Source organism: Canis lupus, chromosome 30, assembly GCF_003254725.2.
Source record: "Canis lupus dingo isolate Sandy chromosome 30, ASM325472v2, whole genome shotgun sequence".
Taxonomy (NCBI): domain Eukaryota; kingdom Metazoa; phylum Chordata; class Mammalia; order Carnivora; family Canidae; genus Canis; species Canis lupus.
In genome coordinates this window covers 19,525,749-19,551,151 of record NC_064272.1, presented here as the reverse complement: position 1 = coordinate 19,551,151, position 25,403 = coordinate 19,525,749, and the positions used below count along the sequence as shown (strand labels likewise).

At 37.3% G+C, this 25,403-nt stretch overlaps 1 protein-coding gene across 1 annotated transcript in view; it reads left to right on the top strand.

Annotated features, from left to right (window-relative positions):
* Window positions 1-2,632: 2,632 nt before the first annotated feature.
* WDR72 (WD repeat domain 72) overlaps window positions 2,633-25,403 on the top strand; it is a 220,806-nt gene continuing 198,035 nt past the window's right edge. The window contains exon 1 of the mRNA XM_049104238.1: window positions 2,633-2,859. The gene's annotated coding sequence lies outside the window, so the exon portion shown is untranslated. The remainder of the gene's footprint in view (window positions 2,860-25,403) is intronic.

Below are 25,403 nucleotides of genomic sequence, written 5' to 3'. Positions count from 1 at the left end.
TCAGGCTGAGAGTAGGTCAAAGTTTAGGGCCTGGGAGAAAAAGAGAAGCCTAACCAAAGCTTGATCAAGTCAAGATAGTAGATAGTTTGTCCAGATTGGTTAGTGAGCACAAACAGTTCAGCAAATCACTTAAACTGCAAAGAATGGGAATGTGGAGGATCTGTGCCCAGCTCTGTCACAGATAAATAAGGTAAGTCTTATTGGTAAGGTAAGTCTTATAAGTCATTCGGGAAAGAAGATTCTTTGCAGTAAACCATTTCCCATTTTCTGGAAAACAAAGAAGTGGAAAGGGTACTTTTACTGTTTTCCAGGATTACAGGCTTTGGAAAGTTCAATAGTGTCATTGACTGCATCGGCATAAAGACCAATAAATTAGTATTATATATTACCAAAACTTTCTTCAACTTTAAAGGTTTTTTCCCCCCATTTTCATCGGTCCTAAAAATATCAAGGGCCCTAATTTGAGACTTAGCATGGTCAACGGCCTTTAAGTTCACTGAGCTAGTTAAAGAAGAGCTGATAAAGGAACCACACCTGCACCCCTAAGAAGACTGAAAGAGAAGGCTCTGTTCAAGAGATAAAATGACAACTTGTGGCTAGGGATAGGGATGGGGTTATTAACTCTGAAGAAAAATCCTGTAGATTTAAAAGGTAGGGATAGGTGAGAGAAGTTCATTAAAAAACTGGGGTCTGAGGGCATCTTAACATTCAACTGTTACATTCATGTCATCAGCCAATATTTATTTATTTTAAACAACTTTAAAAAAAATTTTAACTTAACAAAGTAATAAAGGTACAATGGCCATACTAGTATCTTAATAGTTTCTGGTGTATCATAGTGATTTGTGTATTAAACTATCATAGTGATTTGATAGTTTAATACATTACAGGGCAGCCCAGGTGGCTCAGCGGTTTAGCACCCACTTCAGCCCAGGGCGTGATCCTGGAAACCCAGGATGGAGTCCCATGTCAGGCTCCCTGCATGGAGCCTGCTTCTCTCTCTCTCTGCTTCTCATGAATAAATAAATAAAATATTTAAAAAAATACATTACAAAATGATCCCCACCAGTCTGATCACCAACTATACCTAGCACCTGCCTTCGGCCCAGGGTGCTACCACAGTTATTACAATATCATTGACTATATTCTCTACGCTGCACATGACACACCCATGACTTATTTATTTCATAACTGGAAGTTTGTACCTCTAAATCTCCTTCATCTATTTCATTCAACACTTAATCCCTCCTTGCTCTGGTAACCAACAGTGTCCCATATCTATGAGTCTGTTTGTTTTGTTTGTTCGTTTGTTTTTTAGATTCCACATGTAAGTGAAAGCATCCAGTATTTGTCTTTGTCTGACTTATTATATACTTATATTTACTAGACCACCTTTCCTGTTCCCACCTGTCCCCACCTTTATTGACTTTCAATGAAGCAGGAGAGGCCAATGCAACAAACAACTGCAGTTAGTTGTAACAAGTGTTAAGACAGAGGAAGTGAGGCGTCTTGGGAAGGCAGAGCAGGAACTCCTAACCAGCATGCAGGAAGTGACATTCTGGATGGACCATGAATGGGAACTAACCAGATGCAGAGGATGATGGAGGGGAGAGAACCATCCTAGTCAAAGGGGCTTCACACAGGAAGCTCCAGGATATCTGAAGCTTGCCCTCAAGGGAGACCTACAACTTGTGGTCTCGTGGAGGCCTGACCCAACAGCCTTAGTTCTTGGGAAGCCAAGTATCAGTGAAAAGAAAGTGTGGTTAGAATCTTTCCCCGCCTGCTTCCTGGAGCCTTAGAATTCAGGACTTAGTTGCCCACAGGATTTTCATAAGTAAAATCAAAATGACTGAGAATCCTCAGAAAACACAAACCGTCCCTTTCGTTTAAAACATCCAGTCAGTGGGCTCTGTTTGGCTTTGATTGAGAGTAACAAGGAAGAGAAAATCATGTTCCTGGTGAACAGTACTTTGCAAAATTAATTAAAAGGAAAAGCCTGGGTGGCTCAGGGAGTGAGCATCTGCCTTCAGCTCAGGTAGTGATCCCAGGGTCCTGGGATACAATCTCACACCAAGTTCCCTGCTTCTCTGTTCTCTTTCTGTGTCTTTCATGAATAAATAGATAAAATGTTATTAAAAAAAAAAAAAATCCAGTCAGTTGTGGTACTTGGTCCATTCATTTCAGGTTAGAACGCTGGTTTCACGTGTGACTTCTGGTTTTCAATGAAACACTGAATTTCCCACCCATTTTCTAGACTGTTCTACTCTCCCCTGCTGGGAGAATGTGGTCTTGAGGGGACTTCCTCTCACCCCTCCTCAAAGATCTAGCGGCTCCCGGCCCTGACGCTGCAGGGGCCCAGGGGCCATGCCCCGTGACCTACCTTGATTTATTTATTTTTTTTTCCTCCTCACTTCAACCGAACTCCCTCCAGCCCTGGAAGTACAGGGCACGTCGGAGGCTGCGGGCGGGCCAGTTCCAGCCGCCGCCACCAGCCATGTGGGGAAGGGCGGCGGCACTAGCAGGCGGGAGGGAGGGAGCGCCGCGCCGGCGGGGCAGCTGCGGCCGGCGGGAGCCGGAGCGGCGGGGGGCGTGGCCGGGCCGGGGGCGTGGCCGGGCCGGGGGCGTGGTCGGAAGCGGGGCTGTCCCTCCTGCGGCCGCAAGGTTACCCCGCGCAGGCTGCCCTGACACCTGTTGCTTCGCCACCCGGCGGCTCCGGGAGGTTGGGCGTCCCCTGGGCTCGGCTCAGGCTCCGCTGTCCTAGGCGGTGGGTCTCTGACTGGTTTGGGCTTGTGCTGCCGTAGGCTTCCCGCCCTGAGTCCGCGCGGCCTGAGTCTGGATACCGAGGGGCTGGGAAGAAAGGTGAGCGCGCGTAGCAGTTAGTTGCTAAAACCTCTTCTTTTGCTCCCGAGTTCTTGCACGTGGAAAATTCTCTGTTCAGACTTTTATCCAGATGGCGCATAAGTAATGACTGAAGCCACGCATCGGTTCAATTGGTCCTTTCGGGTGTGTGTGTGTGTGTGTGTGTGTGTGTAAGCGTGGAGGGGAGGGGGAGGAGGTTGGTGCAGGCTTCAGTATCCCTACAGGTGGTCCTGGGAGGAGGCTGCTCCCACAGACCTGTAGGGGCCCACAATTAACTACTGAGATAGTTTCTTGGGACTCGGAAGCCGGACTCCTATGGTACAGGAGTTGGTTGGTTCAATTTTTTTTTTTTTTTTTTTTTTGTACGTTAGTCCAGTATCTGGGAAAAAGAGCCGGTGGACGCGGGCCAGAGCCGGAATGACCGCTTGGAGGCTGTGGGGAGTGGGGCATCTGGAAGAAACGTCCTTGCCAGGCACCTATGGCTGAGCCTGTAATAAGAACGGCGGGCACAAGTGGCAAAACACTTGTAAAGTTGGACAAGGGGCAGGGGGAGATGTCTGCACTGACAAAACTCTGGAAAAGTCGAAGCAGTAGGCATGCTCCCTTTGGGGAGGAATGCTTCCTCATTCCGCCCTCCTCATTCATTTATAGCATTTTTGTGTGCGTTTCTAAACAGTTAAGTAAACGCAAACAGAACACTGTTGTACAGCAGGGTGGACTTTTTCTTCCTTCCCTTGGCAAGTTTTGTTCTAAATGAGTTCAAGGTCATCTTTTGGAGATAAGGGCACCTGTTAGGAATATTTTTACCTGAAGAAGAGGTTAGAAACTTTTCCTCCTTTCATCCTTTCCCCCTCCCCATACCTACCTACAGTTCCCAGCTTCCACACCGTGCCACCCTGTCTCCCCCAAAACACAATGTACTCACTAACTCTCTACTCTCCTTAATTCTTACCAGTTACAGACCAGGGAAGAAGAAAGCAACCACCTTTGCCATGCAAGTACTTGTGGTTAGTTTGGTCTTGTGACTTCATGTTCCTTTGCCCTCGAGATCCTTCAGTATTAAAATGCACCAAGTGTTTTCTGTAAAGAATACAAAGGGCTGGAGGAAAAAAGGAACGGCCCCAGAAGTGATCTAGTAAAGTGATTATTATTATTTTTTCAAACCACAAAAAAATTGGGACTCTGTGTTGAGTTCTAGTATTTTTACCTCCTTTTGGGAAAGATATTGTTTAATTGTAATTATTTTATCGATAAAACTCAGCTGCTAAGCCTCTCCCTGTAATGTAGAATCTTACGTTAAACAATCTCTACCCAATGGTGTGAATACTTTAGAATCTCAAGTTCCAGTTTATAGAGGCTGACTGAAATAGAAGTGTAGTTAGGTTATGAAATAATTTCGTGGAACCTTGAAAATAATACTAATTTACAAATATTTCAAGGTTTTGAGATTGCTGCATTCAGCTCTCTTCGTGGCTTGACAGCTCACTTCTTTCTGTTATTTAACGTTACTCACAATATGTGGCATCTCTTATTAGTAATTCCATCAGTGCATTATAAAGGACATGTCTGGAACCCTGTTCTGAATGTATAGTTGTAATTTTCCAGTTGATAAGATTTTTAGATTCAGTTCTGTTCTAGAACTAAATTGGAGGCAGGAAAATGATGAGATGGGGATCAGGAATAAAAGAATCTGTTCCCTGAGTTCTAGTACCAGATCATCTCTGAAGTCCTGCCAGACCCCCCAAATTAACTCTGGGGTCGCAGCCACCTCTTAATTTAAATAATATCATCTTTGGCCTTAAAGGACATTCAGGTATCTGAACTCTTCTATAAAGGCAAATCTTCTTTCCTAGAGCAAGATATCACAGTTCTAGAGGCGTATCTCCTCTGGAGTTTGCTCACATTTCCAGAAAATTTCCTAACATGCTGGGCATCGCCTTTGCCCCACTTAAGCAGTATGGTGTAGTGGTTAAGGGCACAAGTTTTGGAGATTGAGGAATCTGTCTATATTTCCTAGCCTTGATTTTGAGCAAGCTTCTTCTGTTCTCCAACCCTCATTTTCTTAATGTTTAGAATAAAAATAATGATAAGGCCTGAGGTCATTATGAAGAACAAATGAAGTGATGCATATCAGAGAAGTAGCAAAGTATCTACAATTTAAAAGTCAATAAATGATGGGAACTTTTTTTCAACACTGACTTCCCCTCCTCTTTTTCTTTTAAGGAGATGAAATTTAACTTGGAAAAATATATAAAGTCCTACACATGAATTTTTAACAAGTAAGGAAGTATAGGGTGAGGGAGTTGTAATCAACTGAACCAGTCAACTTCATGGTTAATTGACTATATTTCCTGAGTCAGTGGTGAGTTGTGAGGGCCCAAAAAACTGATTTGATTTTAGGCTGTTCTAATAGAAATCAGAATGAACATCAATAGCCAAGGATATTTTGTATATCTGCCTTTTGCTCTTTGTCCAAACCACAGAGTTACTTACACTCAAAATGATCATTTACACACTGACTTGTCTGGGGGGAAGAAGGGGAAAAGAAGAACAACTCTTGAAGCCTTATCACAGTCATTCATAACTGATACATTCATTCCTTGACTTCAACATTTTTTGACTTCTTGTTGTATGTAAAACTTCGTGTCAAGCAGAATGTGTAGGGAAAAAAAGAGGTTTCTGCCTTCCAAGGATTCATAATATAGTTTATGTAACAGACACAGCAATTAAGTAAAGCAGAGTAATAACTGGTCTGATAAAGGCAGAAAAGGGAATGTTGGAGGAAGAGGGGTGCTAAATATCAGCCAGAGGATGCTCAAAGGAGTTAAAATTTAGCTCCACTTTGGAAGATTCCAGATTTGTACAAGTTTGCTGGGTAGAAATGCTGAGAAAGAGCTTTCTGGGCCAAAGGTCAAATCTGTTTGAAAGTACGGCAGAGAAAGCATGACAAACACAAATCATGGCACACTGTTCCCATGTTGCCCGATCCTTTCCTGGCTAGAGAAAAATGGTTTATTTTGCCTCTCTGAGCATTAGTTTGCTCCAATGTAAAATGAAAATCATATATAATTTTACACTATTGGGCACTGATTCACTCTTCAAGTCTTTTCTACAGAGTGCCTACTTTACAACTTTGTTGGCCAAGACTTAGTTACATATAGTACACGAGGCTGTTGAGGTATGGGTGATGATCAATCAATCACTACGGTTTTGTCTACCATCTCCTTCTCATGAGTACAGAAGATGCAACACTACTCTAATCTAATAGTCTTGAGGGTAGATGGGATTTATGACTTTCACACATATTCTAAAATGCAGACCAAAAAATGTTGTAACTGCTCTTACTGTTCAGATTAATGATTAAAGTATGAAGTTCTATGTACTTCCCACTACCACTAACTAACTACCCCAATTCCCCAACCACTGCAGGCTTTCCTTCATCACAAGCAAGGCTGTGTTGTTAGCCTAGTTTTAGGATCAGCCTCTGTAAAAGAAGTTCTGCCTTCATTGAGAATTCTTTGCTGGCAAAGGTTAGCAGTCCTACATTTACTGGATAGGATCTCAGACCACTATTAGGCCCTCCTTGAGTCTCATTGTTTCCACCTAAGTGATTGAAATGCATCTTAGCAAAAATTTATCTGGTGAGGGGATATTGAAAATTGGTTATTTATTTAAGAGTACCAAAATGCAAACTGAACATTTTGAGAATAATTATAGGGTTTTACCCTCTTGTGACTTTTCTTTAGTATTGTTAGCTTTAAAAATCCTTTCAAATTTGGTAGACTTTGCCTCAAAATCCAACTTGATCATGCATGAGTTATCCCTCTTGCAAACATTGTACAAATTTGCTGTACAATTGAATATCTAGAGTGAACCCATTTAGACCCTTTCCTCACATGGATTTCAAAGGAAAGACCTCAGGCTGTTTCATTGCAAAGCCATACAAAGCAGGGAAAATTTTCACAAGCCATTTAGACAACAAATGACAACAAAAGAATTTAACTACTTATAGTTTCAATCATTATAGGGAAAAATAGTTGCCAGGGACAGGCCAGGCCTGTTTGCTATAGAAGGCCTACATCAGGCTAGGTATTAGCATTCTCACTGGGCCACACAGATTAGACCCTGAGTAAGAACTTTTTGAGGGAATTATTTTTGGTCATTCATTTAGCAAAATTACTTTAATTTCAAAAATTAATTTCAATATTTCATTATCTGTGCTGTGTATGTGGGATGCTGTGTTTGAATCAATATCCTTAGCCCCAGGTATAAAAAGAACATGTTGGAAGGCTAGTTAAAATGTGAATTTCTGGACTCTATACCTTTGAGATCCTGATGTATTACATTCATTCCAAAGGCCCAGGAATCTATATTTTAATAAATTCCATGGTGCCTCTGATGCCAATGGATGCTTTTCTTTTTTTGACCAATGTTTTTCCAACATTGGTATACAAACACATTTATGTACACTCTTTATTGAACAGTGTAATCTATCTAGGCCTTATCATTATTGTTCAAATGTCTAAACAAATCCAAACTCTAGTCCACTCCCTGCTTTTAACCAAATCAGCTTATCTTTTTGTTGTTTTCTTTTTAATTCATTAAATAGGAACTTGGATTTCTGTAAGTTTCCACTCTGTTTCTTAATGTGTTGCTTTTCTCTCTTTGGATATGACATCCAGATTAAGAGCATCACAGAAAAAAAAAATCTTTCTTTGAAGAAATGAACTGTTAGGTAAGATCTACCCAAAGTCCTGTGAAATCTGTAGATTCCTTGGGGTATCAATATACCTACTTTCTTTAGTACCACCGTCTTACATTAAGAAGTACAATGGATTGGTGATTTCAAGAGTATGAAGGTGAGAAGATTTGGTTTATAGACAGCTAATTAGATACTAAGCTACCTTTTAAAACATTTTTTAAACTATGGATGTAAATTACTAGCTGAATATTTCAGTAATTGAACTTCCTTTTGAGAAGCCTTCCTGGATTCCTTCCCCAGGCAGGGTTAACTTTAGCCTCCTCCATGCACTCCATATACCCAGTAAACACCAGACCTCAGCCCGTCTCACTTTGTGGTGATGGAGGTTCCGTGGTCTGTCCACATGATAAGCCAGAAGTAAGGCCTTCCTCCTGGTCTCAAGTAGTGACTAGTAGGTGCTTCACAAATATGTGTTAACTGAATTAACTGCCACTTGCAAAACTACTGTCAAAACAATTCATTTATTTTCTATAACACATTTCATAATTTTGTCCTCTTTTTTTAAATGTGAAAATCTCAATGCTAAGTCTGTTTGTCTTTGAAAACTACAGTGTACTCAGTTGTGATCATCATTAGAAATTGAAAATAAAATTAATAGAATTCTATTTATTTGTATTTTTATTAATGTATTTGTTTTTAGTTAGGAGAAATAGTGACTGTGATTCCTAATAACCCATCATGCCACATGGGCACACAGACACTCATTTCTCCACTTCTTGAGGTAATGAAAGGTGAGCATTTGAAGCAACATTTTCATGTGCATTTTGATTTCCTTTTGAACAAAAAAATGTAAACAGGAAGAGCTTCAATGTTTTTTTTTCAGTGAAATCACAGAGATAAACCAAGTCAGAGGAACTCTCTTGAATAGCTAATGTCTGTCGCCTGGAGAAAGAGAAAATTATTTTCTGCCCTCTATGTTGATGTATATAGAACATATGTTCTGAGTAGCTGCTATTTTCACTGCCTCTTTTTCCAGTTGAAGTGCAACATAAACTATTTTAATTAATATTGTGTCACCAAAAGGGATTGAAATAGCCAATTGAATTCTACCAAGATACAGTCTTTTGATGAAAACATATCTTTATTGATTGTGGATGAAAAAAAAATCATTCTTAAAATGAAATCCAGAGAAAAATCATATCCCTCAGAGAAAATTTCTGAGTGGCAGGCTGAGATTAACATCATAAAATTGAATTTGTGCTGCAAGCCTTTGATGTAATCAGCAGCTGGGAGATGGTGTTGCCCTTGCTGTGCTCCCTCTGATTGTGGTGAATTATTGTGTAGAATGAAATAAGTGTTTCTGGTGTCCCTCCTCCAAGAAATACAAACAAGGTATTACTAGGTAGTTTCTTGCTAGTTAAAATGGGTTGGATCGATTCCAGGCCTCTTGGGCTCTCATACACCCATGAACTATAGGAGTTGGGCATTTATTTATGGCCTAGGGACAGAATTTCTTGATGCCACTGGATAGTGACTTCTTTGGTCAGAAAAACCCCGCAGAGCGGAGACAACAAGAGGAATCCCCGAAGGCCAGGATATGTTGGAAAGTGCCATAGCTGCATGTAGGTCCAGTCTAGCCCTTGCTTGTCTTCCTCAGCTACCTCTTTTGACATATTCTGCATTGATATCATTGCAGTACAGAAATCTCATTGTGTACTGAGAGTTCTTTTCCAGGACACTAGGGTTACAAGGGGCTTATATTTTGTTTGTTTTTGTATTTTTGTATCAGGTCTTCATGCTTAGAAAATATGCTTGCCCGTGCATGTACTCCCACACTTGTAATGAATAGGTTTTGCAGATTAAGCAGAGAAAATCTACTCACGTATTTACCTTCATATTAAAGAATGATTTGGCCCCATAACCACTCCTGTGGTTGAACCTAAGTTGTTTTTGTTTTGTTTTGTTTAAAAAAAAAATAGGACTGGTTTGTCTGTAAACAGAAGCCATAAACTGTAAACCATCAGTAGGTAGTGGTGCCTTTGTGTGTAAGCTCACTCTCACACCCTGTGAGAAATGAGATGGGCTTGTAGTCAGACAGATCCAGTGATGTAATCCTAGCCGAGGGATTTAGATTCACCAGGCCTCCTTTTCCTAATAATATAAATGGTGAGTGTGACAGAAAATCGACAAAAATGAGAAGACCTCCACACTAGCTGGTGGTGATTTGCTGGCAATCTTTGCCATTCTTTAGCTTGTAGAAGTATCACCTCACTTCTGCACTCACCTTCACACCTCTCTCCCTGTGTGCATCTGTCACCAAAGGTCCTAGTGTTATGAGGATGCCAGTCTTATTGGGTCAGGGCCCCACCATATTCCATTATGACCTCATCTCTTTACTTAATTATTTTCTATTTTGTTATTTTCAAAGATTTTATTTATTTATTCACGAGAAACAAGAGAGTGAGACAGAGACATAGGCAGAGGGAGAAGCAGGCTCCCTGCAAGGAGCCCAATGCAGGACTCGATCCTGAGCCCCAGATCACACCCTGAGCTGAAGGCCGATGCTCAACTGCTGAGCCACCCAGGCATCCCCACTTAATTAATTATATCTGCAATGACTCTGTTTCCAAATAAGGTCACATTCTGCAGTATTGGGAGTTAGGATTTAAACAAATAAATTTTGAGGTGGGCTCAATTCAACCCATAATAGATGGAAAGATGGTAGATTTTGTTCAACTTTGACAATTTAGTAGCTTTGGAGTTTTACCTTCATTTTTCCTGCTTAATTCACTTACTAGATAGAATTTACTGTAAATTATGAATAATAAAATGAAGGATTATAAATGACAAAGATTTTGCTTTTCATTCTCCTGTTTACTTAGCACGATTTATGTGCAGATTTTGAGGTTGGAAAAAGCCTTTTAATAATAGCGGCTAACAGCTATTGAATGCTTACAATGGAATGTAATGATTTCCATGGATTATCCTTATTAGATTGATATTATTACATATTTGCATTTTACTGATTAGGAATCCAATACACAGTTGTAAAGTAACCTACCTAAGGACATACAGTAGTAGGGTTGGCATTCCAATCCAGGCAAAATCCATGGCCTCAACACCGGGTACATGCTGTATCCTTAGTTTTATTACAACCAAATAAGGTAGATATTATGCCCATTTCATGGATGAGGAAAGTTTAAAGTGACTAAGAACTTACCCAGGTCACAAAAACAGCAAGTGTATAAGATTTAGGGCTTGAACTCAGGTGTTATCTCCCTGGAGAAATGCTTCCCATGTTTCATTTCAAGTTCCACTTATATTTCCTCCACAAACACACTTACCATTTACCTTACATAACACTCATTATGCCATTGGTGTTACCAAGCATACCTGTGTTCTTAGACACCATTGAGCACCTTGAGGTATGTGACTTTTTCTTTCTTGTCTATATCCCTAGAATCTTACATAGGCTCTCACACATAGCAGACACTCAATAAATATCTGTTAAAAAATGTATATTAAGTAAAGGCAAAGAGGCCAAGAAAAGAGGAAACCAGTTGAGAATATACAAAACAAGGGTTAATGAAAGGAGTAACTGCGGTGACAGAAGATAAAATTTGGCAAAGGGGGGGATCCCTGGGTGGCTCAGCGGTTTAGCACCTGCTTTTGGCCCAGGACGCAGTCCTGGGGTCCCGGGATCGAGTCCCACGTCGGGCTCCTGGCATGGAGCCTGCTTCTCCCTCCTCCTGTGTCTCTGCCTCTCTCTCTCACTGCGTCTATCATAAATAAATAAATAAATCTTTAAAAAAATTTTGGCAAAGGGATAAAAGTGTTATTATAGGAGATTAGTTTGAGTATCTTAGAAAAGTAAAGCTAAACTAAGGAAAAGATGCAAGATGTTAACATGATGAGAAGAAGCTCATGTTTAAGTGCCTTGATTTTCTTGGTTAATTGGACGAAAAGATCAAGCCTAGAGTATTTGGGGTATAAACACTTGCCTGGGTTGGGGTGAGCTTTTGAAGGAGTAGAAGAAAAAAAAAAACTACAGGATGGTAATGGATAGGAGACATATTTTCCAATATGATTTTAGGTAGTACATGGCAAACATTTATGTTCAGACAAGTATTTATTTTAATTTGCATTTGGGGGAAAAAAATCTAACCAGCATATCAAGTTCCTTGATTTTATGGATATTAATGATAAAAAATCATTTTAAAGGGGATTCTTAAATCACTTGATTTATTCTTAAATAAGTCAGTTTGATACTACAAGTGAAGTGAATTAAAAGAAATATTAGCCAAGCAGCTTCACACACACAAAAAAAAAAAACAGATTTAGGATTGGAAATAGGTTTTCAGAATTCATACACTTGCAAATTATTCTATCTAACAGCAGGAATATTTAGTTAAAATTAATCATAGGATGACTCAGTGGTAAATACTTTGAGGTCAGGACTATGTTTTCCTATACTTTGTGTTCTCTGCAGCCCAAGCCATCACTTGAATCTATTTGGTTCTCAATAAATATTTGTTGAATTTATTTAAGAATGGGCTAGTACAGTGTTGTTTTTTGTTTATGTTAGATACTCAAAAGTTAAAAAAAAGTTTGACTATATATATTCAGAGAGTTAAATATAGAATAAACTAAAGGGGAAAAAATCTACTTCTTATAGCCTAAAACTAAGATTTTAGACAAGAGGATTGGAATTCCATGAAGTTGTTGCTGATTGACAATAAATAAAAGTGAAGGAGCCACCAGGGAAGAAATGAGTTGTCCTTCTTATGTTTCTTTTCTAGCTTAATTGCTCATCTCTTTGGCAATGACTGTAAATGGAACACTCTTGGCATTAAATTGGCTGTGTTAGCTCTGTTTCACTACGGTTTAATGAGCAAGGAGGTGCAGTTGGAAGGTAATATTTTGTGAAAACCTTTGACCCACAAGGCTGGGAGAGCTGTAAGCTATGATGGAAACTCCATCGGTATAGTGATAGGAATGTGAATCCTTCTCTGGTTTGTTTTACACATGTTCTAGCTCATGGGTGTTTGGAGTTCAGAGATTTTGCATTATTTGCTTAGTTTATTCCTTGGTTCCAGGGTAATTTTACTATTGACTTTACCTGCTAAGGCATTCCCTACCTAGGACACATAACTTTCTAGAGTTTCCTAAGTAGCAGTTAATCACTCAGTAATAACATTTTTTGGAGGAACTTGGCTTTGATGTTGGTTAGGGGTTAATTCTGAAATAGTCAAGCTCCACTGGGTAAACCAAGTAGAATTTTATGTGTTGTTTAAATATGCCTAGGGCAGTCTTTGACTTAGTAGAAACATTTTTTTTAACCTTTTCTAAGGAGTGATCTGATTACAATCTGTTGATAAAATAAGACCTTTTGCTTCGGAGCATCTGCAAACAGACAGGTTTTGGCAGACAGGGCCTTTGCTGAGACTAGCCCCGTAGGTTCCTGTGGACTCTTGAGGCTGCTTGTTTCATATTCCTGGGGGTTAAAATTGCTCTCACTGTGACCTATCCTGACAGCCAGATATTTTCTCTCCAGTCTACTACTTCTTGCTCCTTCTTAAGATCAACCCTATTGACTCCCTCGTTTATTGTCACTTACTAGCTGACTGTATGATGTTGGCCAAACTACTTTACTCTGATCTCCAATCTATTTGTTTGTTTGTTTTTTTCAATTTTATTCAGGTAAAAATTTGCATACAATAAACTGCACCCATTTCAAGTGTACAATTTGATGAATTTTAATATTCCAAGCATTTTAACCTAAACGCTAAAAACTCCCTCAAAATGAAGGAAAGAATCATGAAATAATTTAATTGGATCCCTCAGTACCCACGTACTGAGTTTTAAAGAAAGTAGTTGGCATTCCCCTCCACTTTGGAGATGGGATTCTGAGAGGTCATATAATTGTGTAAGTCATAGAACTGAGATTCAAACCCAGATCTTGTTTTATGCCAAAACTTATATTGTTAATTGCTATACCTTTTTCTATTTTCCTCACATGAATTTACTTTGGTTAGGAGGTTATTTTAAGAATTCATGCATGGCAACTGAGGACTTTACCATTTGTATTTTTTGGTTGGCTGTCCTCAGTCAAGAAATTTGTGTCTTTGAGGCTGGTGAGGCTGACTTAGTGTATGGGCGTGTCCCTGAAGTTATTTACGACAAGGTAAACAATTCCAGTATCCAGTAGACACCAGCCACAAAACCACATTTGCATCATACTCATTATTTTGCTAGCCCCAGACAAGTCTGAGAAATAAAAACAAATTGTTATAGGGGAGAAGATGAAGGTGAGGAGGATGGGGGATGTAATGGTGTGCTGTCTTTTCTTATACTTGCTAGGAATTGTGTTTATGGAGAAAGGATTGGGAGTGTGTTAGCCCAACTTTCAAAGGCAGTGGAGGCTGTGTTGGAGCTAAAATGCACAAGAGTTTTTATTGTTGTTTTGCTTGACTATTTATTTATTTATTTATTTAAAAATTTCAAACAACTACCAAAATAATAATGATTTTTGCTTAGCCGATCACAAAGACTTTTACTTAGCAGATTACTAATACTTTCTGGAAGGGAAGTCTGTGCTGTCTTTGTCATGGTGTGCAGGGGGAGAATTCTGGTTGGGTTTGTGGAAGACCTAGTTCTGGTTTTCACTCAGATGCTCTCTTTGAAGTACGCTCAGTAAGGAGCTCTCCTGGGCCTTTATAGTTTCATCGGTGGAAGGGAGGAGAACAGCGACTGCGATCTTCGAGGCTCCCTTGAGCATAGCCTAGTATTGCTACTGGCCTAGGATGCCTACAGGATATCCAGTTAAATTTGAATTTCAGATAAACAATAAACCATTTTTATAAGCATGTTCCATGCAATGAAAGTATTTTTTATATAAACATCAAAATATTGCCTGAGACATTACTTATACTAAAAAAAAATGTATTTGTTGTTTACCTAAAATTCAAATTTAGTCATCTTGTATTTTTATTTGCTGAATCTAGCAACTCTAATCTGACCTATAATCATTAATTTTAAGATAATCATAGAGTTTAGAATAATAACAATTATACATTTTCATGTCCAAATGTTCTAGTATATAACCACAGCATTGAGGGGGAAAAAAAATTGTAGTGACAGTACTGTAAAAGTAGGGATGGAAATCTCACATTGAGAAAGCTATTGCTAGAAAGTAGCAGTCACATTCTCTGCCCATTATGTAAAATTATAGTGATTCATAGTCTCATTGATTCATTCAATAAACATTTGCTGAGTGCCAATTATGAGCAAGTAATTATGGTAGGTATTTTCTGTACAGAAATCACCTATTCTGCATAGAATCACTTATCTTCATACCAATTCCCCAAGGTAATTGTTTTCTCCATTTTGTAGATGAGAAAACTGAGACTCAAAGAATATTTGACAGCCATTAAGGGAAGAAAAAGACCAAGATTTATCTGACTCTATTCAATTTTCTTGCCTCTTTTCTTCACAATAACTATTTTAAACTGAATTAATGGAGATGATGGTTGCCAAATATAACCTAATGATGAACCTATACTCAGAAACTTTATTATTTCCATCCATCTGGTAGCACACAAAGAGGGATGCTGGGATGATTTGTTCCCCCAGACTATAAATTCTACCAGAGAAAGAAGACTTTCTGAGTCTAGGAACATCACACACCTTTCCTCTGCTTTCTCATTGGCAAAATAAGAGTTGAGCTCCACATTCTTAAAGTTTCTTCTAGTTTCCATGAAATCTTGCTCCATTTTAATCTTGCTCCAATTTTGTAGTCACTTAAGGAATAGTTCTTAAATGTCATGTATGTGGCCAGCAGTGTGCTAGGGACTAAGGATCAAATAATGAAAAGACATACTTATCCTTTTCCAGCTGTAATTTACAGCCTTGCAGATATTTTACCCCCTGGTGATTTAAGAGCTTCTGTGGGTTTGGGAGGTGATCCCAAAGCTCACATTGTTGGAATAGGTCACCCTTTGCTATTTTTACCTAGAAATATATTACTTCTAAATATTTTCCCTTGAAAATGAAACAACTTGGGAATTCCCAAGTACTTACGTGAATTTGTACAATGGTGAGTGGCGCTCATCATGGCTGCATCACCAGGAGGTTTATTTATAGTTGTCGAGTATGGCTTTCCAAACTCTGTAACGCCTTGGAGCTTCTACAGCTTTAAATTAGTTATGTTCTTTGAAAAATTTTACTTAACTCAGTGTTTCTCACCCTTTTTCATGTCAAAGCATAAACACAGAAAATGATTATTTTTGAACCCATACTTGGTTGAGGGTTTCAATTTCTCTCACCCTTCCTATCAACTACTTATAACCCAGTATGTGTCATGGCATACAGCTGGGAAGCTCCAAGTTATTTAATTTCTGTCATGGTTACAGAAAAGAAGCACAGAGAACTCTACTGTTGAAATTCTGTGTCAATGAGAATGAAACCAGTAACAATTCTGCATGTTCACTACAAAGCATTCATTGAGTCTTTTGGGTGCATTCATCTGATAAAGATTCTTATGGGTTACATCTTATAAAGATTCTAACATCTATCTGTTACTTGTACTTTATAAATCACTATTATGTTAATATTAATTGATATTAAATATGAAAAATAACATAAAAGGAGAAAATTATAATGATATTACTGAGTATGGTTTTTTCTAGAAAGTAAATATACTCACAAACTGTGTTTTGAATGACTCAAAACCATTTGTAAGTAACAGTCTGAAATCTCTTTTATTTAGAAACAAAATGTTGAAATTATAAAAACAGTTTGACTTTATTAGCCACAAAAAGTTGGAAATCTAAATATGTCACAAAAGTGGTTTTGGTCTTGTTTGACATATACCTAAAGTTTAATCTATTAAATATTGTATATTTAAAGAACACATTTTAATTTAATATTATGCTCTTTTTTTCAGTTAGATATAAATTGAATTTGTCTTTGTATATATTTAAACTGTATCAGACCAGATTTATAATACACTCTTTGATAATTACTAGATCTAAAATAACCTTTTTCCTCAAAATTATGTTTTGCATTATACTCTTCAGAAATGACAAAGTAATAAATATAGATCTGACAGAGGTTTTGAGAGACTATATGTTATTGAGGAAGGTGACAAAAATCAAAAGGAAGGGAAAGTTGAAACTACTCAATTACTTTCTATAAGGTCATAACACAGGCCGTGTGTTCTTATAGCATTTGGATGTGTCCAGGGTGCTTGTTACATAGTACTGAAGCTACTTTGGGACAAGTGGGGATATCTATCTATCTATCTATCTAATCTATCTAATCTATCTAATCTATCTATATATAGAGAGAATATCTATCTATCTATCTACCTACCTATCGAGAGAGAATATCATTTACATGTCTTTTTTTTTTTTCCAAGGAATTTAAAACTTTGGGTTGTGAGCTTCTTAAAGGCCATTCATCTTCTCATCCTGAAAATCCATTGTGATAACTGGGTAGGCTACTGTTAAAAATTTTTGTAGAAATTATTCAGTCACTTAAGAGTAGAGTTTTGTGTGTGTGTGTGTGTGTGTGTGTGTGTGTGTGACTATTTTAATACTATACTGATATGATGAAATATTGATCATATTGCTTATATAAGTTACAAAATACAATATCAAAATATAAAATGTTGTACTTGGTACTATAACTAGATGCAAATGAAGGGCATTTATTTACCCTTTTTAATAGAGTCTATGACTTTATTCCTGGCCATGTAAATGTTTCCTTTTTGAAGTCACTTTTTTTTCTCCAATGGAAGTGTTTATTTTAAATTACCTTTAAATAGACCAGATTTAGAAGTCATTAAAGAGCCTGTAAACATCTATACATAGTGGTGATTTAGACATTCCAAACTATCATTCAGGCGCTCAAATTTGGAATACAATAGTTATAAATTGAGGGCTGTGATAGAGATTTGTAATCCCTTTCCAAAGCTTTTAAAACTTGTCTAGACACATAATTATTTGCAACAGGACAATATTCTCTATTTCACAGAGTTTCCCTTAGAGACTCTACAATAGACTTTTTTCTCTTTTTTTCTAAAGATTTTATTTATTTATTTGACAGAGAGAATGAAAGAGGCAGAGCAGCAGGCTGAGGGAAAGGAAGAAGCAGGCTACCCGCTGAGCAGGGAGTCCGATGTGGGGCTCAGTCCCTGGACCCTGATATCATGACCTTAGCAGAAGGCAGATGCTCAAGCAACAGAGCCACCCATGTGCCTCTAACTTTTTTTTCCCCTTTGAGGTTTATTTTTGATTACCAATTTCTAGAGAATCATACAGGATCTCAAGATGTGGATTTGCCCTCTCCTGTTGAAAATAAGGCACTAAGTTTCTAGAGTACTTTTTCAATTTTTTCCAAAAAAAAAAAAAAAGAGAAAAAGAGAGTTTGGAAAAAAATGGCTTCTGAGATATACAGCCTTTTAATCAGTTACTTACTCGTGGTGTACAATTTGTGTAGTTTCTCAGAATCTCAGAATTAGAAGTGATCCTGAGAGTTATCTAGACTACAATTCTCATTGCCAACTTTCTTATAAGTGAGAAAGGTTAGATTAATGATTCCTAAGACCATTTCTTGCCATAAATTCTAGATTTAGGGGAGTTTATAAAATATAAGTAATATATGCAAAGTATAATGATAGCGTAATTTGTATATTTATACTCAGCTGCTTTTATGTCATTGAATTTATTCCTAATAAGAATACGGAAATGTAGGCAATGAAGGTGATAGTGTCATTTTACTACACATTAACTTTATAATCTGGAAATAAAGATAATAAGTGGTTATGGCAGCCCTAGAGCTAGCCTTCTGAATTCCAGGTCTGTTTGCACTGTGTTGAACCATCTGGATTGTTCAGGATGAATTCTGGTTGAGCTCTGATTTCCTATGGCTTTGGCCTTGGTGCTTTTTGTTTTCTGATTTGGAGGTGTTAGGAATCCTATGACTTTTAAGGATTTTAATTTATGAAATTATTGACTTACTTGATTTTCTAAATTCCAAGTGTCTTGTATTTTGTTAGGTATGAAACGTTTGTAAACATTTGCATGGGTGGACGCTTTACTAGACCTGAGTTTTCAGACTATAGTGTACATTCTCATTCATTTATTTATTCATTCAGCAAGTAGTTACTGAGTTCTTGCCTGTCCTAAACCCTTTTCTGGGCCCTGAGAATACAGCAATGGAAAAAACAGAGGTTCCTGCCTTGGGAGGATTTAAAATCTAGAGAATTTGAAATGAATTTAATTTGAATAAGAATAAAGCAAAAAAAAAAACAATAGTGGAAACATTTGGTACATGAGTAACTGCTTCTGTGATCCAGATGTGTGGAGCTAAAATAACAATAATAGTAATTTGCTGAATGCCACTCTATCTTCCACATTATAAACATGATCTCATTTCACCCTGACAATAACTCTGATTTAGGCATCATTATCATTTCCAGGTTAGAGATGAGAAAACGGGAGCCAGAGTGATTAAGTGACTCACATTTAAGTCTAACCTGACTTTATGATCTTAATCAACTCTCTTCTTTTGGAATATAGAGCTGAAAAATAATAGAGAAAATAATTTATTCAACCAAGATTTCTTGTTTCCTCATGTTCAAAACACTGTGCTTCAGGCACTGTAGGGAATATAATAATGATTGAGGAATGATTCCCATATTCACAAAGAATATAGGAGGAAGAAGTGTCAAAATCATATAATACAATGATATTATATAAATTTAAAATAACATTTGTCAAATACCTACTATGGGCTAGGCACTATACCAACCAAGGCCTGCTCTCCGACCTTGCAGTAGTGTTTCATTTCATTAGGGAGACACCATTGCAGAACAGATAATTTTAGGAGAAATTAAGAAACCAGAATAGTACAAAGTGACTGGTTATTGCGTAGACAACATTGCAATGATTCAAGTAAGAGAAGCTAATTTTCCAGAGTAACAGGGCTATAATTATAAATAACTCACCTCAGGAATTATTTATCTGCAGCATAATGATAGTTAATCATTACAAATGTATTAATTCTCTGGCAAATGTTCCCCAAATTTGTTTCAGCTACAGTTCTACTTAGCATTTTAGACAAATTTCCTTGACTCTAGTTTCCCAAGTAAGATTGAAAAGGTGACAGGAGTGTCCTGTAGACAAGAGCCAAGTGCATATTGCCTACAGACAACAAAATGCCCAGTGTCCTTTGGAACAGTGTGACCGTGAGCACTCCCTTTTCTACCACTTCTCAGTTCTGAGAAGCACGTTAGTAAGCTAAGAGTGAGGCCAAAGTGCAAATAATTTTCAGATGGTGATTTTTGTTGTAATCCTAGAAGCTATGGTATAAAAACTAATACAAAGTTAGGAGTAGTGTTTCTTGGGAACAGAATGTTAAAACACACCCATGTGCTTCTTCTAACTACCAGTTTTGTGATCTTCACATGTATCACATTTTCCTCCTATTCCCTCCTATTCAAGGGAATAAGGGAAGGGGTAGAGGGAGAGAGAATCTCAAGCAGACTACACATTGAGAGCAGAGCTGACCCGGGGTTCCATCTCAGATCCCTGAGATCGTGACCTGGTGCTCAAAAGCAGGCACCTTGCTTTTCTGCTTCTTGAACAGAATGTATTGGCCATCTCATCATCTTTTATTCAGCCAGCTAATGCCATGATGCATAAAAATTGTCCTGGGTTGGAATACCATGGATCCCTGAGGAATGATGGACATTTGGGCCCATCATTTTGCACTTCAAATGACAGGTTTTGTGGGGTTTTAGTCTTCTTTTTCTTTGCTATTATACATCATTTTTTCTGTGCTTTCTTTAACTGGAAATCATTATGCTCCCACTTTCCTTGCTTCTTGCTCCCTCATTCTCTAATCTGTTGATGTGAACACAAGTGGGCTGTTATATGAGCTGTCATTTTACTTGGGAAAATTTAATTAGGTCTACCCTGTGTTTTCATATGTATGACTGTACCTCCTAATTCCCCAAGGTTACACTTTAATATAAAGTTTTTGCTAAAATGGGTAAATGTGTGTGTGTGTGTGTGTGTGTGTGTGTAGTTTTGCCCTCCCCCTCATTTCTAAGATCATGAGTATATTTGTATTTTCTGTTTCATGTCCATTCAGTTTTAATGGTCTCTATTTCTATAAAAATTATTTCACTTAATCCTTCCAAATTTTTGATATACAGTTATTTATAATACTTCCATTTAAAATATTAATTTTGGTTATAATCATTTTCTCTTTACCATATGTATATACATACATATATATTTGGTGTTTTTAATTTCTTCTTTATCAAACTAGCCATAATGTGCCGTATTATTTCTCCTTTCATAGAACTGGGTTTTCTTTTGTAGATTATTTCCTTTAAAAAATATTACATTAATGTATGTGCTTGTCTGTCTTGCATTTTTGTATTTACCTTGACCTTTTATATAAAATTTTAATTTAGATGTTAGATTATTAATTTTTCATATTAATATATGCATTTAAGGCTATAATTTCACTTCTAAAACATACATCTGGAAAGATTTATTATATAAAGTTTTCACTGTCTTTGGGTCTTAATATTATTTAATTTGTATTATGTTTTCTTGGTAGCCCCAGGGACATTTAGAATATATATATACATATATTTATATATGTATATATATATTTGTAATATTTAGTTCCCAAATATATATGTGTTTACACACACACACACACACACACACACATACATGTAAAATGTAGTTCCCAAATATTTTGAAAGGGAGCATTTCAAGTCTGTGTATGTATGTTATAGGAGGAGGTTCAGATTTGTATTCATTTTTGTCAGGTAATGTTGCCTATATAATATTAATCCTTTGGAATTTCTTGACATGTTTCATAGTCTCACATGGGCAGTTTTGTAGTGCTCGCTTCCACAGCACATATACTAAAAAAAAAAGGGCAGTTTTGTAAATGTCATGTGCATGAATTAATAAAATGTTTTTATTTAATATTTGGTGCAGGGATCTATATATGTCCATGATATTACAAATGCAAATTCAAGTATTTTATACCCTTACTTTTTTTTGTCTACTTGATCTGCTTGAAATCTTCCTTCTTAATAACAAATCTATCTGACTTTTCTTTGTAGTTTGGCAAGGTTGTGTTTTGGCAAGATTTCAAGGCTCTGCCATTGGGTGCCTAGAATAGAGACTATTATCCCATTCTAGGGAATAATTTGTTTACTCATTATATAGTGACCCTTTCTCCTCCATTAATACTTTTACCTTAAAGCCTATTTGCCCAATACCAGTTTTCTTTTATTACTATTTGCCAGGTATAGCTTTGTTCATGCCTTTATTTTCAACCTTACTGTGTAAATGCCTTAGGAATTTTTTTAATAAATAGGATATACTAGGTTATATTAAAATTGAAAACCCTTGTCTTTTATCCAGTAAGTTTAACTCATCTACTTACCGTGAATTCCGGTATATTTTAATGTGAATTTGCCATTTATTTTTGCATTTTCTAGTTTCCATATTTTTTTGGTTTAATTTTTTTTCTTCTGTTGGGTAAGTTTTCTTTGTTGCCTTTTACCACACTACTGGTTTGGAAGTTATATACTATCTTTTTAAAAAAATATATCTTGTCATGAAATCTTACCTTAAGAAAACTGAAAGTATTTCTGTTAACTCTCCATATGTACAAGAATATTAGATGAGACCCTTGGATGGTTCAGTGGTTGAGCATCTGCCTTCATCTCAGGGAATAATTCCGGAGTCCTGGGATCAAGTCCCACATCAGGCTCCCCACAGGGAGTCTGCTTCTCCCTCTGCCTGTGTCTCTCTACCTCTCTCTCTGGCTCTCATGAATAAATAAATAAAATCTTTTTTTAAAAAAAGAATACTAGAATGATCCATTTCCTCTTCTTTAATATTCTTATCTGGAATTTTAGTTTAACTCCTCAATTAATCACCTTCATCATTATTGATATTATTATTTTATAGGTAGTGCTCATTTCGATTTACTTGTGTGCTTACCAGTGTCCTTGCTCACCAATGCATCTGTATTCCACTTCATTCCTTTCTTTTTGATTTAATATATTTTTCCTAAAGTACATCCTTTTGTAATTCTTTCAACAATGTCTATGAATGCTGTATTCTCTCAGGCCTTATTGTTGGAAAATGTCTTTATATTGCCCTCACTTTGAGTGATAGCTAAGTATAAAAATTTATGTTGACATTCACCTTCAGCACTTTATAAGTAATATTCTGGTAGCTTCTGGCCATAATTTTGTTGTGGAGAGATCTGCTTTGAACATACTTGCTGTTCCTTTTTCAGATTCTTTTATTTCTTGCATGCTTTGGCTTTAGTGTACTACAATTTCTGTAGGATGTGTGTTGGTGTTCATTTATTTCTACTTTAATCCTCCTTAACACATTGGATTCTTAAATCTAAGTTTTCATATCTTTGAAATATGCTGTAAAATGGTAAACCCATTAGCTTTTTAATAATAATTTAGTAATTTACTTCTAAAATCATTTAAAATTTAGGGGTAAACAGTAAGTATAGTACACAGAACTATATTCATGAAAACTTCTTAATGGTAAGTTGCCAATCTGTTACTTAATCTTTTAAGAATTTAGTTTTGTACTTCTTAGGAGATATTCTCCTATACAATCATGATGAACCTTCCAAAATTAGGAAATTAGCATTGATATATTATTACCACTATTCATTCCTACACCTCACTTAAGTATTGCCAGTTATCCCAGTATTGTCCATTGTAGTAAGAGAATCCAGGTGAGACCCATATCTTGCATTAGTTGTCATATGTTTTGAGTCTTTTAGTTGGAGCATTCCTTGGTTTTTTACTTTCTTGACCTTACTTGGCTTTTTAAAAATTACAGGTCAGTTATTTTGTAAGGTCCTTCAGTCTGTGTTTGTCTTGATTAGATTCAAGTCACACATCTTTGGCAGGAACACCACAGAAGTGCTGCCGTGTTCTTCTCACAGCATCCTGTCAGGTGGTGCATGAATCTGATTTGCTCCATCACTGATTATTTTTACTTCTATTACTTGCCAGGCTCTTCCTGTATGAAGTTACTCTTTTATTTCCTTTGGAATTAGTAATTATCAGTATAAACATGTGGTTTCCCATTTTATTCAGTGAATTTCAATCTATTCCTAGCATGATTCACTTTGGTGCTCTTGTAGTCCATAATTTGGCCAGTGGGCACCCATTCAAGCTGGTTTCTATGTCCTTTTGATAGGTCCCCTTACTCTGAGCAGTTCTTTGCTCTCAATAATATAATGTACCAGTATTATCTTGTATTTTCCCTGCTCCAGGGATGGAATCAACCAATTTCCCAAGAAACCCTGGTTCCTTTTAGTAAAGAATAGCATTTAGAAGATGCTAAGTGAGCTTGTTGCCATGGGAGTGTTGCTGCTCCAAGCCCTCAGGGAACAGAGATGGGAAATGTGTACATTGAATGTATGTGTGTTCATACTAATACCTCTGATACCACTGCAACATAACAGGAATTGTTCTAGTTTTCTTCCTTTCTATATTTTCAGCTTTCCTTTCTGATAGTAGGAAACTTGGTTCCTGTTATTCTATTAATATGTTAATTATTTAATCATTACTCTGAATGTAACTAATTTTCTATAAATTCTGCTGCCCTGCCCTCTGGCCTCCTGATCATTATATGGCTTCATCAGCCCTCGTAGAGCTCTCTACTGACCCTGGATGTGAAGACTCTGCTCAGCCACTGTATTTCCTATGTCTGGCTACACTTTCTGGTAGTACCACTCCTGCCACCAGGACATTATCCTTCCTGGGCTCCTGCACTCTATTCCGGGGCATCTCTGTAAATGGATGTTCACCTAACCTTGCCCATCCTCTGATTCCCCTTTGCCAGTACCTCCTTACTCAATGTAAACTCCATCATCACCCTGTTTGGGCTCTAGCCCTCCACATTGGCTCTCCCTTCCATGCAAATACCCTTCTCACCTTGCACTGGTTTCTGAGCCCCACACCAGGGCCACTCCCTTTATCATCCTCATGGTGTGAACTTCTTCTTTTTTGTTCAGGCTCCAACACCCAGTATGAGACAGCTTGAACACATTGTCTGTTTTCACTCTGCTTGGGCTGTACATCTCACACAGGGCTATCCAAGTTTGGGCATCTTACTCATCCTCCCTGGGCTCCAGCTCCACTTGTTCTATACGGATGCCCTCCTCACAAGGTTGAGCTCTGACACTCCAATAACGCTTCTCTACCTAATGGTTTTAGGACTGAACTAACCAGGAAGGGAAAGGGTTCTACCTTTTTTGGAGCTTATATTAGATAAATGTTGGGTGTTCTCATTTTATCATCCATCGTTCTTAATATCTCTGATTGATCTTAACTCTCTGATTTTTTTCACTCAACATTCTGTTTCTTAATCACTCTTTGCCCTTTTTTTGTGCAATTTCTTAAGAATTGTCTGTAAGTGCATTGATTTTCTCTTCACTTGAGTCTATTTTGATTTATTTTCTTGACATTTGTTATATTCCAATGGTTACATTTTACTCTAGAAGCAGTATTTGTTTCTTTTAAAATTCTACCTGTTTATTTCTTTTATAGGCTATCTTTTTCCCTAAGGTTTTAGATTTCTTCTTTTGTCTCTTTAATAGTTCATAATAATTTAATATATTTATTCTTTCACAATAAGTTTTATATTGTTCTCTTATTATTAGGTTTGGAGGTACTGATCATTCTATTTACTAATGGTTTATTATTTTCTTGAATGGTTTGTAATTTCTTATTGCAAGCTTATTTGCCACTGGAGTTATT